General features: G+C 43.2%; 1 protein-coding gene across 4 annotated transcripts in view; it reads left to right on the forward strand.

The window, feature by feature from the left end:
* FYN (FYN proto-oncogene, Src family tyrosine kinase) overlaps positions 1–18,350 on the forward strand; it is a 219,229-nt gene that overhangs the window by 82,313 nt on the left and 118,566 nt on the right. The window lies entirely within an intron of this gene.

Below are 18,350 nucleotides of genomic sequence, written 5' to 3' on the forward strand. Positions count from 1 at the left end.
TTCCCCTGAAACCAATTTAGAAAAATTTTTTAAATAAAAAAAATCCTACCAGTTAGCCAAGAACAGTGCTCAGAGGGTGATATGGCAGCATACCCTTGGAACACCAGTGGTCACTGGGGAGCTGCTGTTTTGAGGCAGATCAGAAGGAAGATCCTGGGAACAATTCTACAGGCCAGTGGGCCCTTTTCCGAAAGAAGAGTAGGTAAACAGCTAAGCTGCTTAGTTTCTGCTTTCATCACTTAGAACTTCAGCTGAATTCTGGTCATCTTCTGTTCCTGCATTTTCCTAGCAAGAAAAGCATGCGTGACTGGGAACTGCAAGAGTTTTAGCCAGTTTTCTTTAAGACCCACTCTGCATCTATCTCGGTAAACAGTGCTTAAGTATCACATTGTTAGTTAGCTTAGCATGTGTATTTAGTTATCAGGTGAATGAACTGCAAATGTCTTGAAGATCAAGATGGTGGCTGATGCTTTTTGTTCTCTTCACTAGCCCCTGATCAACACCTGGCACACTGTTCAATTACCTGTTACACAGAAATCTTCCCCTGGGGCCCAGTGTAAGTCATTGTGGGTGCTAAGATGGGGCAAAGCGTTCTTTCTCAAAGGCTGTGCTCACATTTGGGAGCATTTAAGCTGCCTACAGGGCACTCATATGTGTGTCTCACACCAGTAGATGTGAGAGGAAGGAGTAATCCAACAATTATACACAACCCAGGCGGCATTTTTATCGGTCACAGTCTCAGATGCACTTGCTATTTTTGTAATCGGCTTATGTTTTTCTGGTATGATCTGGACCCTGGGAGAGGTGCCTCAGTTTTCCAAAAATTTGTAGAGTGAATGATACATTCACAGATCTAAGTCTTAAGTGACTGGTATGGAAGTTCTGTTGAATTTTGGTATTCATTTCTCCGGCCAACAAATTTCTCTCCCTGTAAATATTTGTTCAGTCAAACTACACGTTGTAAGACTTCCCATGTATTCCGCTTAAGGGAGACTAGGCCGGTGTAACAGGAAAAACGGGGAACTTGTCCAAAAAGCCCCTGGTCCTAAAAAGTAGATGCCCCCACACCTGCCACTGTGCATCTAGTCTTTTATGATGCGGGGTCTTGTTATTTGATGACAGGTCTTCTTCTTATCTGAGAAGCATTAGGCTAAAGTACAAGGAAGTATAAGGTGGTTGAGGATTGAACAGTAAACCCTGAGATTGTTAGATTAAAATTTTGATCTGTTCTCTTTCCAAATTATGGTATTCAGGCATTTGCCATTCATCCTTGTCTGGGCTACAACCCCCATGCCATCCCGCCCTGTCCTCTGAAGAGTTCAATAATCTGGCGCTTGGTTTCCCACAAGAGCTAAGGAGAGAACTGCAGGCCTGGGCAAGGGAGGGTTAAAACTAAAGCTGGGTTTCCAGAAATTGAGGCAGAGCTTTGTGCCACTGCAAAATAACCTACTTATGAGCAATTCTGCTGCGTCATCCTTTGAACTTAAATCCCCCTTTTTTTATCTTGGTGGGGATTTTCAGGAGTCAGTGAGTAGTATTAACTCGTGCTCTGGAGAAATGGAAGGATCCTGTGGCAGAGTTAAGCAGCATGATTGCAGCCAGTCCTTCCCGTTTTAGATTACAGTAAATGCCTTCTGCATCAGGCTTGCTTTTTGTGCGTTTTCTTTTCCTCCCTTCATCACATTCCTTATCCCTTGGGCAAGTTGTGTCTGTCCCTCCTGCCACACTCCCCCGCACTCCAGGCTAGAAGCTCTTCTGCAGAGACTCCAACCAGTTGGAGAGCCTTCTTTCTCCCATCCTCCTGTCTTTCCCACCCCCGTGGTGAGACCCATGCCTAATTTTCAGCTCTTCTGGGGCAGTGTGTCATTACTTGGAAGAAAATTAGAAAGCATTTTACACGGCTTATTACAAATCATTAATTGAAGTGTCATGAAACCCAAGGAATTCATTCTCCCATTGATGTGTGCGTAACTCCTATTAAGATTAATAAAGTTGTTTAGAATCAAAGAACCAACAGGAGCTCATAACAGGGGATCCATTTTGATCCTGCTTTACAAAGTGACTCACACCCACAGGGCATCAACAAGCATTTTAAATATAATTTTTACAGCTCTTTTTTTTTTTTTTTTTTTTTAAAGAAAAGCGATTACTGAGTCTAACATCACAGCACACTCCCGTCCTTCAGTGTGAAGGATGGCAGCTGTTTGTGTAGTTGTGCTCCACCTGGGTTGGAAGTGGGTCATGGCAAGCCTGGTCAGTGTGTATGCAGGGAAGATCCACGTGAGTGGTTTCACCTGGGGCCACCATGCATGCTCTTATCGTGGGGGAGCTGCCCGAACAGTGGGAAGGGGACCATGCCCCTGGACACCCACAGACAGAAGTAGATAGAGGCATTTGCTTCACCGGAGCTGTTTCTGCCCTGTCCTACCTGTGCAATTATGACAGGTAACATTGATGAAATGAACAGTTGAAGGGTGGGGATATCTAAATCTTTTAGTCCACATAATTATAAATCCTTTGAACACTCCAAGGACCCCAGAGAATCTGAAGATGTAGAAACAAGTGGAAAGTACCCTTAACCTTTCAAGTAAAGTGCAAACACCAGTAGTTACAGCTGCACTTTCTCTAACAGTGAGCGAATTTGTACAGTGTTTGTTTATTCACTTCTTAGCCAATAAAAGGAGACTTCTGAAGGGCCGGATTTTTAGATCTGTGTCTTTCCCCCACCCTTCCCTTCTCTGTCTCCTCTTCCGTCCACTATAGTGCATTCATTTATACAGACGTTATTAATGTTTGGAAAATGACTTCAGTGTGGGTGACAAAGAAGTGAGGTTTTCATTGAGAAAGATGGTATTCTTTCAGTATCCTGTAGTCTGTCTCAAAAATGTTAAATTTTATAACATTTAGATTAACACTTGTTTGTTTTTAAATGTTACTTTTAAAAAGAATCACTTCTCCTAAAACAGATAGAAAACTAAATTGCTTTTATTAGGTTTCTGAAGTGCTAGTTATAATTGAATTATTTCCCTCAAGACTGGTAGCACCTCACCAAGGTCTGTCCTTGGAATGTTACTGAACCTTGTAAGAACTTTGAGTTCCCTCTGCTTTTGTCTGAGTATGGGAAATAGGTATTCGTTTCTGAAATTGTTAATTTAGATACTCCAAGGAAGGAAAATACGGGATATCCCTTTAATCACTGAACCTCATTTCCAACCCTTTATTTTTTCTTAAGTTTAAGTGTAGAGTTTCCAAAAAAGGAAGCAATGCTGGTTATAAACAGGTAGGATCCATCTGGCACTGTGCAGATAAAAACAAGCCCAGACTTCTATTCGCTTGTCCTTCACCACAGGGCTGTGATCTGGGTCAGGATTATCCTTGTTTTACAAATGAGGCAGCTGGAGCTGGAGAGGTGAAGCCAGCCTTTCTCAGGGCCACAGACCCAGGGAGGGTTAAGAGCCCAGATGAGGTGGGAGGGTTGAGGGCAGGGGCTGCATGATTACTGCCCAGCCTGCCTGCCCCTGGATCTTGTTAGAGTTGGGCTGCATAGGCTCACTGTTGGCCCAATGGGTTGTTCAGTCCCAGAGACCCAGTTTGACTTACTGATAAGTCAGATTTGACTTATTTATCAGTACCTATCAGAGTGCTTGGAGCATGACAGGCACTCAGTAAATGTTTGCAGAATGACTGTGTTGCCCAAACCAAGGAGTTCACTGTAATTCCTAATCTCATCCTGCTCGTTGTCCTGGCCACTGCCACCTCTATTTTAAACCTCTTTGCAAGTGAGTTTAGACAGATGTGTGTATATACTTTATATATGTACTTTTAAAGTAACAGTTCCAGAATCTGCCCCGTATGCCAGTGTGATCAAAGACCAGTAGCAAATCAGAGTTGTGTGTGGAGGTACTAGATGCATACTTTCTTTGATTTCAACCTGTTTCAAATGGTCGTTTCCTGACTTTAAGATATGCACTCGTATTAGGTATTTGTCTTTCTCTTTCTGGTTCGCCTCACTTAGCATGATGATCTCCAGCTGCATCCATGTTGCTGCAAATGGCATTATTTCTTTCTTATGGCTGGCTAGTGTTCCGTTGTGTGTACGCACCACATCGTCTCTATCCACTCATCTGCTGATGGGCATTTAGGTTGTTTTCCTGTCTAGTCTATTGTGAATGGTGGTTTTATGTACATAGGGGTTCATGTATCTTTTTGAATTACAGGTTTGTCTGGATGGTATATTCCCAGGATTGGAGCTGCTGGATCATATAGTAATTCTATTTTTAGTTTTCTGAGGAACCTCCACACTCTTTTCCATAGTGGCTGTATCAACTTACATCCCATCCATGGTAGAAGGGTTCCCTTTTCTCCAGGCCTCTCCAGGCCATTCTGATTTGAGTGTGGTGGTACCTCATTGTAGATCTGATTTGCATTTCTCTAATAATTAGTGAGTCTGAGTGAACTCCGGGAGTTGGTGATGGACAGGGAGGCCTGGCGTGCTGCAATTCATGGGGTCACAAAGAGTCGGACACGACTGAGCGACTGAACTGAACTGAATAGTTAGTGACATTGAGCATCTTTTCATTGTGTCTATTGGCCATCTATATGTCTTCTTTGGAGAAATTTCTCTGTAAGTCTTCTGCCCATTTTTTAAAGCTACTTAAGATTTATTTAAGCATTTCATGAATGAAACAAATCATATTTACTTATTGTACCTCAAGAAGAGGGCATGGTTTTGGTTTTTGTTCTTTTTCATTTTTAGTGGAATATAATTGATTTACAATGTTGTGTTAGTTTCAGGTGTACAGCAAAGTGAATCAATTATACATAGATCATTACAGAGTATTAAGTAGAGTTTCCTATGTTAGGCAGTAGGTCCCTAGTAAAATAACTTTAAAAGCAAATACTATTTTCTTACCAGAGGAAAGTTTAACTGGGGATATAGAAGCCTCCTTAAATGTGTTTTTCAAAAGAAGTATTATATTTGGGGGCTTTCTTACTCACTTTAAGTTGAAATATATTACAAGATTGCATGTAAAGGAGAACATAATACATGGTGTCCTGTTGTGTCACTGATGTTTTTAAATAGAGGGTACAGGATTAAAAAGCAATAAAATGTTATCACACCCAAAAAAAAATGATCCACAAAACCATTGTTGGTCAGATAGCGGAATTAAGTGTAGAATTAGCATCAGAATGTCTACAGAAAAATGAAGTGTTTGAATCTAAGGGGTCTCCCTTGGAAAGCTAATATTGGGGGAATGGAAACGCCAAGGAAGGTCCTGGGTGTTCTTGGCGAGTAAAGGAGAGCAGCTCAACTGCTAAGGCCAGGCCCCATGCTCATCTCTGAGGATGAGTGAGGTCTCCGTCATAGGAACCCTCCACAGTCCTCTCACACACAATCCTCTCCCAGCTCAGAGAGGAGGCTGTAGTGAGACCCTTTCTCACTTCCCCTGGGGATTCCCTGCACCCCAGGCTGCTGTATAAGTGCCCAAATAAATCTCCATAGGAGAGGGTCCAAGAAAACAAAGCATCTGAGAAGAACAGAGTCTGGCTGTATGGTTTCTATGTCCCCAGGGAAGTATTTCAGTGGTGCCTGGAGCAGTTGTGTGAAGCCCATGTCTGATGGTGATGAGCCAGCCCTGCACAGACTCTGACCAGCTGCTGAGGTCAAGCTGCCCCCCGAGACTGGGGACAGAATTCTCTCTCCATGTATGTGATGCTGGCTGCTCTGACGAAGGTCAGGAGTCTGCCTCATGACCATGTATATCCACAATGGAAATCTGAAGAGCCTGGAAACGGACAAAGGCAGGAATGGTGTCCTAGGAGTTATTTTCAATATTCCATACTGTTGAGTGGAAACTATATATTAATCCACAGCAAGACTCAGGCAAGCTGAGCTGATGTCTTGGGGTAACTTTGAAGCGGGGGATGTGGAACATGGACTGCGTGCCACATGGAGAGACCACCCTTATCTTAGGGCTTTTCCCTCCAGAGATGCTGTAGACTATAAACCAGAGCCCCAGGAAACTTTTTTAATAGATGTGAAAAAATTAGGCTTGAATGTCCAAATTTTCACCTTAAAAATCAATCAGATCAAGTTAAAATGATTTGTGTTACTTTATTTTGAAGCTGTTTACTTCATGCTGTCCTAACATACAATAATAAAAATAACTTGGCCATGACAGTCATCTTAAGTGAATTAAAAAAAACCCAACGAAATGAAATGGTACTTTTAAGCTTTTAGCAAAGCAAATTTTTGAATTATCTTGCTTAATTAATTTGCCGCACTCCTTTACTTTCAGCACTTATAAGAGTTCTGTTTTGTCTCTGGTTTCACTGCATTAACCACTGAGTTTTTTTTTTTTTAATTGAAGTATTAACATTCATATAGAAAAGTGCACACTTTGTTAATTGCCCTGAAAATGAATTTTCATAAAGTGGACACACCCCTGTAACCAGGAACCAGATGGAGAAAGAACGTCACCCAAGCTGCAAAGCCCCTTAGACCCCTTTCTAGTCCCCAAATCCCACCAAAGGTAACTATTATATCATGATTTCTAACATAGGTTGAGTTGTCTGTTTTGAATTTTATATAAATAAAATCTTAAGGATGTATTTTTGTATTTCTCTCAACATTACATTTGGGAAATTAATCCTTGTTGTTATTGAGTAGTAATTTGTTCATTCTTATTGCCATGTAATATATTGTATAACTCTCCCAAAGTTTATTTAACCCTTCTCTTATACACGGGCTTTGGGCTGGGTTCAGCACAGTGCTGCTAGGAACACTCCTGTACATGCCAGTGGGTGAGTACCTTTAATGTTGCTGTAAGAGAGATTCCTTGATGGTGAGATCCTGGGTCATGAGACATAGGTGTGTCCAGCTCTGACAGATCCTGCCAGGTTTCCACAGTGTCTTTATCAATTTACACTCTCATCAGCATCGTATGAGAGTTCCAGTTGCTCCCTGTTGTCCCCAAGACTTGGCAATTTTTGTCTCTGTCATTTTGTCATTTGTCTCTGCCTTTCTGGTAGGTGTGTGTTGGTAAGGCAATGTGATTCTAATTTCTTTGATGACTAAACTAGTTGGACTGCAGCACGCCAGGCTCCTCTGTCCTCCACTATCTCCTGAAGTTGGCCCAAATTCATGTCCATTGAGCCGGTGATGCTATCCAACCATCTTATCCTTTGTCACCCTCTTCTGCTTTTGCCTTCAATCTCTCCCAGCCTCAGGGTTTTTTCCAGTGAGTCAGCTCTTCAAATCAGGTGGCCAAAGTACTGGAGCTTCAGTTTCAGCAACAGACCTTCCAATGAATAGTCAAGATTGATTTACTTTAGGATTGACTGGTTTGATCTCCTTGCAGTCCAAAGGACTCTCAAGAGTGTTCTCCGACACAAGTCAAAAGCATCATTTCTTCGGAGCTCAGCCTTCCTTATGGTCCAACTCTTACATCCATACATGACTACTAGAAAAACCATAGCTTTGGCCATACAGACCTTTGTCAGCAAAGTAATGGGTGCTTTTTAATATGCTGTCTAGGTTTGTCATAGCTTTTCTTCCAAGGAGCAAATGTCTTTAAATTTCATGGCTGCAGTGATTTTGGAGTCCAAGGAAATAAAATCTTTCACTGTTTCCCCATCTACTTGCCATGAGGTGATGGGGCTGGATGCCATGATCTTAGTTTTTTGAATGTTGATTTTTAAACCAGCTTTTTCACTCTCCTCTTTCACCTTCATCACGAGGCCCTTTAGTTACTCTTCATTTTCTGCCATTAGAGTGGTATCACCTGCATATCTGAGAGCATCTTCTTATATGTTTATTGCCCATTTAGATTTCCCTTTTTGTGAAATTTCTTCTCAAGTATTTGCCCATTTTTGTATTGGGTAGTCTGCCTTTTCCTTATGGGCTTGTAAGAGTTCTTTGCTGGATGTATATGTTGCGAGTCTTTTCTTCACTGTGTGGCCTACCTTGATCCTGTTGAGGTGTTTTGATAAAGAATTCTTAAATTTAATACAGTCTAAATTATATTTTTTCTTCATGGTTAACATGTGTTTTATTTTTTGAAACCCTTTACCTGTCAGAAGATCTGAAGGTATTCTTTGTTTCCTTCTAAAAGTTTTATTATTTGACTTTTCACATTTATTTCTACCATCTGTCTGGAACTGACTTGCGTGTGTAAAGTAGAGATTAAGGTTCATTTTCTTTCTTACAGATACACAGTGTATTCATTTCCTAGGGCTGTCCTAACAAAGTACCACAAACTGGGTGGCTTAAGACAACAGGAAGTGATCCTCTCGAAGTTCTGGAGGCCAGACGCCTGAAATCAAGGTGTGGGCAGAGTCATGTTGCCTCTAAAGGCTCTGAGGACCATCCCTTCCTCACCTCTTCCTAGCTTCTGGTGGTGGCTAGAAACCCTTGGCCTCCCTTGCTTTGTGTCTACAAGCTCTGACCTCTGCCTCCATTGTCGTATTGGCTTTTTCCCCTTGTATCTCTGTGTCTAAATTTCCCTCTTCTTAGAAGGGAATCAGTCGTATTGAATTTAGGGTGCATGCTAATCTGCTCTAGTGTCATTTAACTAATTCCATCTTCAGTGACCCTATGTCCAAACTGTCACCTTCTGAGGTACTAGGAGGGGTTGGTTAGGACTTCAGTATATCTTTTGGGGGAGCACAATCAACCCATAACACCCAGTAAACCCAGCTCCGTTTCCTGAGCTCCAGGGTCATCTTTGTCATAAGTCAGGTGATTATCTGTGTAGGTCTATTTTTGAACCTTCTTTTTTGTTCTGTTGGTCTAATCGTCTATGATACAAATACCACACTGTCTTAATTATTGTTATTTTATAATGAAATTTGGTATCTGATGGAGTAAGTCTTCCAGCTTTGTGGTTGATCTTGAAGATTATCTTGGGTTTGGGCACCTTGCATTTCCATCTGAGTTATAGAATCTGCTTGTCAATTTCTACCATAAAAAGAAAACATTTTTAAATCAAAATTGACCTGAGGATACAATTTAGGGGAGAACTAACATCTTTAAAATACTGAGACTTTTAATCCATGTACACAGCATAACCCTTTGTTATTTAGGTATTTAATGTCTCTCAGTTCAGTTCAGTCACGTCCGACTCTTTGTGACCCCATGAATCGCAGCACGCCAGGCCTCCCTGTCCATCACCAACTCCCGGAGTTCACTCAGACTCACGTCCATCGAGTCAGTGATGCCATCCAGCCATCTCATCCTCTGTCGTCCCCTTCTCCTCCTGCCCCCTATCCCTCCCAGCATCAGAGTCTTTTCCAATGAGTCAACTCTTCTCATGAAGTAGCCAAAGTACTGGAGTTTCAGCTTTAGCATCATTCCTTCCAAAGAAATCCCAGGGCTGATCTCCTTCAGAATGGACTGGTTGGATCTCTTTGCAGGCCAAGGGACTCTCAAGAGTCTTCTCCAACACCACAGTTCAAACGCATCAATTCTTCGGTGCTCAGCTTTTTTCACAGTCCAACTCTCACATCCATACATGACCACCAGAAAAACCATAGCCTTGACTAGACAGACCTTTGTTGGCAAAGTGATGTCTCTGCTTTTGAATATGCTATCTAGGTTGGTCATAACTTTCCTTCCAAGGAGTAAGCATCTTTTAATTTCATGGCTGAAATCACCATCTGCAGTGATTTTGGAGGCCCCCAAAATAAAGTCAGCCACTGTTTCCATTGTTTCTGCATCTATTTCCCGTGAAGTGATGGGACCAGATGCCATGATCTTCGTTTTCTGAATGTTGAGCTTTAAGCCAACTTTTTCACTCTCCTCTTTCACTTTCATCAAGAGGCTTTTTAGTTCCTCTTCACTTTCTGCCATAAGGGTGGTGTCATCTGCTTATCTGAGGTTATTGATATTTCTTCCAGCAATCTGGATTCCAGCCTGTGCTTCTTCCAGCCCAGCATTTCTCATGATGTACTCTGCATAGAAGTTAAATAAGCAGGATGACAATATACAGCCTTGACGTACTCCTTTTCCTATTTGGAACCAGTCTGTTGTTCCATGTCCAGTTCTAACTGTTGCTTCCTGACCTGCATATAGATTTCTCAAGAGGCAGGTCAGGTGGTCTGGTATTCCCATCTCTCTCAGAATTTTCCACAGTTTATTGTGATCCACACAGTCAAAGGCTTTGGCATAGTCAATAAAGCAGAAATAGATGTTTTTCTGGAACTCTCTTGCTCTTTCCATGATCCAGCAGATGTTGGCAATTTGCTCTCTGGTTCCTCTGCCTTTTCTAAAACCAGCTTGAATATCTGGAAGTTCACGGCTCATGTATTGCTGAAGCCTGGCTTGGAGAATTTTGAGCATTACTTTACTAGCATGTGAGATGAGTGCAATTGTGCAGTAGTTTGAGCATTCTTTGGCATTGCCTTACTTTGGGATTGGAATGAAAACTGACCTTTTCCAGTCCTGTGGCCACTGCTGAGTTTTCCAAACTTGCTGGCATATTGAGTGCAGCACTTTCACAGCATCATCTTTCAGGATTTGAAATAGCTCAGCTGGAATGCCATCACCTCCACTAGCTTTGTTGGTAGTGATACTTTCTAAGGCCCACTTGACTTCACATTCCAGGATGTCTGGCTCTAGGTGAGTGATCACACCATCGTGATTATCTTGGTCGTGAAGATCTTTTTTATATAGTTCTTCTGTGTATTCTTGCCACCTCTTCTTAATATCTTCTGCTTCTGTGAGGTCCATACCATTTCTGTCCTTTATCGAGCCCATCTTTGCATGAAATAGTCCCTTGCGTATCTCTGATTTTTTTGAAGAGATCTCTAGTCTTTCCCATTCTGTTGTTTTCCTCTATTTCTTTGCATTGATTGCTGAGGAAGGCTTTCTTATCTCTTCTTGCTATTCTTGGGAACTCTGCATTCAGATGCTTATATCTTTCCTTTTCTCCTTTGCTTTTCGCTTCTCTTCTTTTCACAGCTCTTTGTAAGGCCTCCCCAGACAGCCATTTTGCTTTTTTGCATTTCTTTTCCATGGGGATGGTCTTGATCCCTGTCTCCTGTACAGTGTCACGAATTTCCATCCATAGTTCATCGGGCACTCTATCAGATCTAGGCCCTTAAATCTGTTTCCCACCACTGTATAATCATAAGGGATTTGATTTAGGTCATACCTGAATGGTCTAGTGGTTTTCCCTACTTTCTTCAATTCAAGTCTGAATTTGGAAAAAGGAGTTCATGATCTGAGCCACAGTCAGCTCCCAGTCTTGTTTTTGCTGACTGTATAGAACTTCTCCATCTTTGGCTGCAAAGAATATAATCAGTCTGATTTCAGTGTTGACCATCTGGTGATGTCTATGTATAGAGTCTTCTCTTGTGTTGTTGGAAGAGGGTGTTTCCTATGACCAGTGCATTCTCTTGGAAAAACTCTATTAGCCTTTGCTCTGCTTCATTCTGCATTCCAAGGCCAAATTTCCCTATTACTCCACGTGTTTCTTGGCTTCCTACTTTTGCATTCCAGTCCCCTATAATGAAAAGGACATCTTTTTGGGGTGTTAGTTCTAAAAGGTCTTATAGGTCTTCATAGAACCGTTCAACTTCAGCTTCTTCAGCATTACTGGTTGGGCATAGACTTGGATTACTGTGATATTGAATGGTTTGCCTTGGAAACAAACAGCGATCATTCTATCATTTTTGAGATTGCATCCAAGTACTGCATTTTGGACTCTTTTGTTGACCATGATGGCTACTCCATTTCTTCTAAGGGAGTCCTGCCCACAGTAGTAGATGTAATGGTCATCTGAGTTAAATGCACCCGTTCCCGTCATCTACTGTTTGACCACTTCCAATTTGCCTTGATTCGTGGACCTAACATTCCAAGTTCCTATGCAATACTGCTCTTTACAGCATCGGACCTTGCTTCTATCACCAGTCACATCCACATCTGGGTATTGTTTTCGCTTTGGCTCCATCCCTTCTTTCTTTCTGGAGTTATTTCTCCACTGATCTCCAGTAGCATATTGGGCACCTTCTGACCTGGGGAGTTCTTCTTTCAGTAATGTTTTCAATGGTTTTCAGTGTTACGGTCTTACACATTTTAAAATTGACTTTTAACTCTTTTTATAAATTTATTTTTGTCTTACACATCTTTTATTGGACTTATTCCTAGATATTTGATATTTGTGATGAAGATTTGTTTTGATGCAGTAAAAAGCAGAGGAAGAGAAGAAAAGCTTCTGCTGGGTTTACTGCCTCACATTATTAAGGAATTTTCCCACATTTACCAAGCTTAGCAGGGCTAAGGTTTAAGTTGAGGTCTCACTGGGTCTAAGTAAGGGTCTGGCAAATAAATTAGTCAGTCTTGCAGAAATGCAAGGTTTAGAAGAGATGAAGTGGTTCAAAACATGGGGTCCTCAGATTTAGGTAAAATGGGTCCTTGGTAGAGAAATATTAGAGGCATTGACTTTGCCATGTGGCCACATGGAGAACCTTGGCTGGAAGAGATGTTGTGGACACAGTGCAGATGTTGGATGGGTAGGAGTCTAGTTCTGGGGTTTCCAGCTTCTTAGAACACCAGGCTCCCCAGAAGTGCTGCGTGGGACAGGAGGATGGCCCAGGTGGTGGTGTTTTGATCCTTTCCTGCTTGAACCAGAGCTGTTCTGTTCTACTTTTATCTAATATGTTGGAGTGTAGCAGGAGTGTTGAAAATGCACATGTATGCACACCTGCATGTGATTGCACAAGGTTCTATACTAAAAAAAAATAGCTTAAAGACCAGCAGACTAGATATTCTTTACCATTCCATTCAGCCCCAGGATTCTGGGATTTTAATATTCTAGCCAGCCTACATTTCAGGGACTCTGCAGACATCATTATTAACCTTGATCTTGGTAGCATGGTGATACTGTGTGCATATCCAGGGCCTTCCCAGGAGCGACTGCAGAATGTCTGTTTTAGAGGGTCTTGAGACTGGTTATCAGGTTGGAAGAGGGCTTGGATACTTGTCCAGCTGCATCATAGCAAAGCAGTGTTTTTGTTCAGACTCAGGATTGCAAATCACTAGAAATAGCTTCATTTACTGAGTATACTACAAAACAGAGTTTCTGTTTTATTTTTACCTGATACCTAAGGAATGTGATCACCTGATAGAAACTCATTGCCCAAAAGAAGAGGAAGATATAATTCTTATATATACTTCATTCTCTTTTGTCTTATGAAAGCAGAATGTTATTCCTCCTGACAGTCAACTAATTATTGCAGCAGCTTTCACTTCATTTATTTCTTTCCCAAATAAAACTTCAACATAGAGGTTTAAATATAACAATCATCATTATCATAAATAATTATTAATAATATATTACAAATTAATGATGTATAATAAATTATTATGTGAAGGAAGAGAAGACATCACATCACTACTACTCTTACTGCTAGAGTTGATAGAGGTTATGGGGAGCCCCAGAGCCCCATCCAGGCCCTCAGACTACTCCTTTGCATGACAGCTCAACCACTTGTGCCCAGGAGTCCAAAATATGTACCTGAGAGCCGCCTCCTGGAAGGCAAGGATAAGCTCATTTGCTGGTTTGGGGGTGCCCTGCTGCTCCAAGAGCCTGAGTGCCCCTCATCCTGGCTACGGCTAGTGAGAGAGAAGCAGCGGCCCCCTCTAGTCCGACCTTCCTGCCCTCTCATCCTGGGTCGGTAACCCCTTTGTGCTGGCTGAGGGCCCTCCCCGCTCATCTCTTTGTCTACCCATCACTCTTTTCTTCCACCCTTTACTCCCACTCCAGCAAATAATAAAGCAAACAGCCACCACAGCCTCGCTTGTGTCTCCCCAACTTGTGGTGGTAACGCCAGAAGGACCAGGGCCCCTGCAGTCAGGGAGAGCAGATGGGCCAGGGTTGCCTGCTCCGAGCACCCCTCTCCCTCCCCAACGAAGCAGGCCCCGTTTCCTAGTGAACTCTGTTTTTTGCTTCCCATCCTCCTCCCTCGCGATTGGGCTTTGTTTGCTCATTTGCTCGTTTAATGCATCATCCTGCCATTTGGAGCTCCTTAGTTTTGCAGACAGTTGACTTTGGACTTGCAGGGAACACTGTCAAATGCCCAGCTTGCACCTCACGCTGCACAGGACAGCTGTAGCCACAGGAGAGCTGTGGAGGGGAGGGGAAGTCACCCTCTCTAGCCCCTGTCCCCTTTCCTTTGCTTTTGAAAATAAGACAGCAGAGACTCAAACAGCTGCTCCTTAACGGGTGGGCCCTACAAGCATGCTGGCTTTATCATCAGCCCTCACCAGCTAGACGAAGACTTGGGAGCCCCATTCCAGAACTAGCTAATGTGGTCACAGAGGTGAACTAAAAAAGGATCAAGGTCTGTGAAGGCAACAAAATGACTAGAGGTGCCTCCTCTGTGTGAGGCAGTGGGCCAGGCAAGGTGTCAGTGGTTCAAAGATAGATATAGAGTAAGTTCCTGGCTCAAGGATCTGGCTCATTTCTGGTAGAGGTGTAAACGGTGAGATGAATTCCAGTGGATTGGACAAGAACTTCAGGGAGGGATTTATATTTCAGTTGGGCTCGAGGGGCAGGTTGGGTCACCATTCTTGCAGGTGGAGGTAAGGGTGCGTGGGCGGGAAGAACAGGGCAGGTAAAGGCCCAGAGGAGGGACAGGTGCTGGGAACAGCAAATGCTATGGTAAGGCTGGGCATGAGGGAGAAAAAAGAAATGGACGATAAGGCCGAGTTGGGTCTGGGATGATGGTGACTGACTTGGAGTACAAAGCTGGAGAGTGTGAGTCTGTTGACGTCTTTGGTCTTTCTAACCGTGTCACTGCCCTAAGGTTCCTAGGGGGTGGCTTAGAGGCACTGCAGGGGCCAAAGGTTCAGAGCCTTTCCTTGCTCATTGTACTGGGGTGTTACCTTTCACTTAAGAGGGTTCCCATTGGCCAAATACCATTCACTTATCTATTCCATCAGTCTGCAAATACTTACTGAGAACCTCCTGTATGTCTAGTCCATACTCAGTTCTGCTGAAAGACCGTGGAAGGTTTTTGGGTTTTTGTTTGTGTGTTTCATTGTGTTTGCTTGTTTTTGTTTTCTGTACAGAAGGTTTTGGCCCAGTGGCAGACTAGCAAGAGCCGTGGGTCAGCAGCCTGAGTTATATTCTGTCTCTGCCACCCACTCATCATAAATCCTTAAGCAAGTCTCCTGACCTCTCTGGGCGTAGTTTATCACCTGTAAAGTGTAGAACTAGACTGGTAAATCGCTCCCAACTGAGACATTCTAGGACTGGCATGATCAGTGCATGACCTATAATCCAAAACTTTCCTTTCTGTCAACAAAGTCAGAAAAGGAGAGGCCAGAGGCAGAGAGGCCAGGTAGGAGGTGATGGCAAGAACATCTGTAGGGCACCTTACGGATATGAGTGAGGCCTTTCACTTATTCATTCAACAAATGCAATACTTAGCGCTAGCCATTGCCCTGAGCATGGAAATACATCAGTGTCCAATACAGAGCCTCTGCTTTCAAGGTACTTCCTGTATAGAGGGCAGTGGTGGGACTGGGAACAGGAGCGACAGATTGAGAGATGTAGTTTGAAACTAAGAACAAAGGGTGTGAGTTGGAGCTGTATAAGTGTATGAGGTACCAGAGAAGGGAAAGGACAGAGGTTTAGAGGGAAAGAGAAACCTGGGATGATGGAACCTAAGCAACCTTCTGTGGAAAGCCAACTGATGTTCACTCCATGATAGAAAACACATTCTGTGTCATGCCAAAAGAACAAAACTGTCCCCCCAAATATCCTGGTGTGGCTGTGAAGCTATGACACTAAAGAGAAGATGTCTGTTTAGACACTCAGTTCTCCTTGACTACATCGTTCCCATATATGAAGCAAAATGACACCAGAGCCATGTATGGGTTTATATTATATGATGTGAAGTGTTAGTCACTCAGCTGTGTCCTACTCTTTGTGACCCCATGGACTGTAGCCCACCAGGCTCCCCTGTCCATGGAATTCTCCAGGCAAGAATGTTGAAGTAGGTTGCCATTCCCTTCTCAGAGGAATCTTCCCGACCCAGGGATGAAACCTGGGTCTCCCGCATTGCAGACAGTCTCTTTACCAACTGAACCACCAGGGAAACCCTGGGTTTATTTAGTAACAGATCTATTTGTTTTCCTCAGAAAGGTCTCTAATAAGTACCAATGATATGTAAAAGTAGTGTGGGCAGCTGCCTAAGTTGCTAGCCCTTTAAATCTTTTCCCAGAGCAGCTGTCTCTCTCCCATTCATTCATTCATTCATTCTCTATCTCTCCAAGTTATTGGCATGCATCCAGAGCAGATTCTGAGAGCCTCAAGCTTTTCCTTATTTACCCTTCAGTAATTACATATCACAGGTTGTTTGCTCTATGAGAGTCTGGGGCTGAGCAATTAGTTTCCCATTGTCTTTGCAGGAAATGACATCCATGTGACTTCTGCAGAAGGCAACTATTGACCACTCTGATTAAAAGAATTTGGAAAGCATTCAGCACTTCCTCTGGTTGATCATTCAGACTGGCTGATTGGGAAAGCTTTTGGAAATGTACAGAGCGAATAATGGTTGACAGAACCAGAAATACTACTGGGTCAGTCCCTGAACAAAAGAGGCATCTGAACTGTTCCTCTCGTCTCTTGATGCACTGACTTGTCTGGAGCCCTTCACTGTGTGGCTCAGCATGGTGCCTCGGCATTCTATTCCTTTTATAATACTTACTGGGGAATGATCAGGCAGGATGCTTTCCAGCTGCAGATAATTGACTATCCAATTTAAGGAGGTCTGGGCAATATGAAATTTATTGAAAGTCCAGTAGCTCTGCAGACTTTAGGGTTGACTGAATGCAAACACCCCCAACTCTTCTTTCCTGAATTTCTTCTGTCTTTGCATCCTCTGTGGGCCAACTTTATCTTGTTGGAGCAAGATAGCTGCAGAAGTCCCAGACATCACATCCCACACAGCATTCAGAAGGAGGGACTTTCTCCCAGAAGAATGAGGAGAAGCTCCCAGCAAAACATTCTGCATCTGTTGTTGGCCTGGATAGGATCACATGCCCAGTCTTGAACCAGTCACTGGCAACAGGAATGAGTTTCCCTTAGATCCGTGACTCTCAGTCTGTAGCATGCTCACAGTCACTTGGGATCTTGTAAAACAGCTTCCGGTTGAGTAGGTTAGGGGCAAGACCTCAGAGCTGACATTTCTCAGAAGCTCCCAGGTGATGCTGACATTGCTGCTGGCCACACTGCAAAGCCTTAGACCACGCAGGTCCCCACCCCACCCGAGCTGGGAGTGTTGTTACCTGCCCACAAGGACTGTGGCTGGAGAAACCTGGGGGGTCTGTTAGGGAGAAGGAAGAGGGAATGGCCCCATGCAAATAAAAACTGTATCAGAGATACTTGTATCCAGTGCATAAGAAGCATGTTACCTTTAAGGAGCCACGGGAAGTCTATGATACAGCAGTAGAAACAAAAAGTACTTGTAGTACTAGGTGTGGTGTGGGAACACCTACAAACACCTTATTATTTATTTATTCTTGAGGTTGTATACATTGCCATTTTTGAAACAAAAGATTTAAGTCATGCTGCTTTCTTGATTCTCATTCAGCTATTTTTATTTAATGCCATATACCTAATGTGACTCAAAGGGAACAAGTTCAACTGAAGTGGATTTACATATCCTTAAGTATAAAAGAGTGTGCCAGGTCTAGCCATCGTTCTTTGGGTGGCTATCTGATCATTGTCTTAGTTACCGAAGGAGGGTACACCCCCACTCATCCTATGAGTCACTTGACATGACGTTGGGGCATGGAAGATGCTGTCTGTCAGTGGTGAATTTCTGCCAGTGCAAATGGTCACAGTGCCCTTAAACATGATGTTCAGTGGAGAAAATCATTATGCTCTCTACATTGAAAAGGAAGAACTATTTTGTTCTCTTGTGTGGGTTGGGGCGGGGCGGTTTCTTGACAAAAGACACACAGGAATCCTGAAGTGCTATAATTTGGGGGAAAAGGCTGTTAAGACTGAAGGACCGGTGTTCCTCCTGATCACAGACGCAGGAGGACGCAGAGTGGAATATGCTGCCAGGTGTTGAGTAAACCCACCTGGGTGGTACCCAGAGGGACTGCCGTCTCCAAAATCACATGCAAAGACAGCGCTCTGAGGGAGATGGAGTCTTCCTGCTCCATCTGCTTGACCCGCCCACTCTGAAACCACAGCTTCACATCTGTGAGACCTGTGGGAGGGCAGAGCAACTCTTACTACCTGTCCTCACCTGCACAGGTCACCAAAGTACCTGTACTTAGGGAATTACCGACCCTGACACCTTCAGAGGTTCTCGGCTCCTCTGTACCAGCT

Source organism: Oryx dammah, unplaced genomic scaffold, assembly GCF_014754425.2.
Source record: "Oryx dammah isolate SB20612 unplaced genomic scaffold, SCBI_Odam_1.1 HiC_scaffold_4, whole genome shotgun sequence".
Classification (NCBI taxonomy): domain Eukaryota; kingdom Metazoa; phylum Chordata; class Mammalia; order Artiodactyla; family Bovidae; genus Oryx; species Oryx dammah.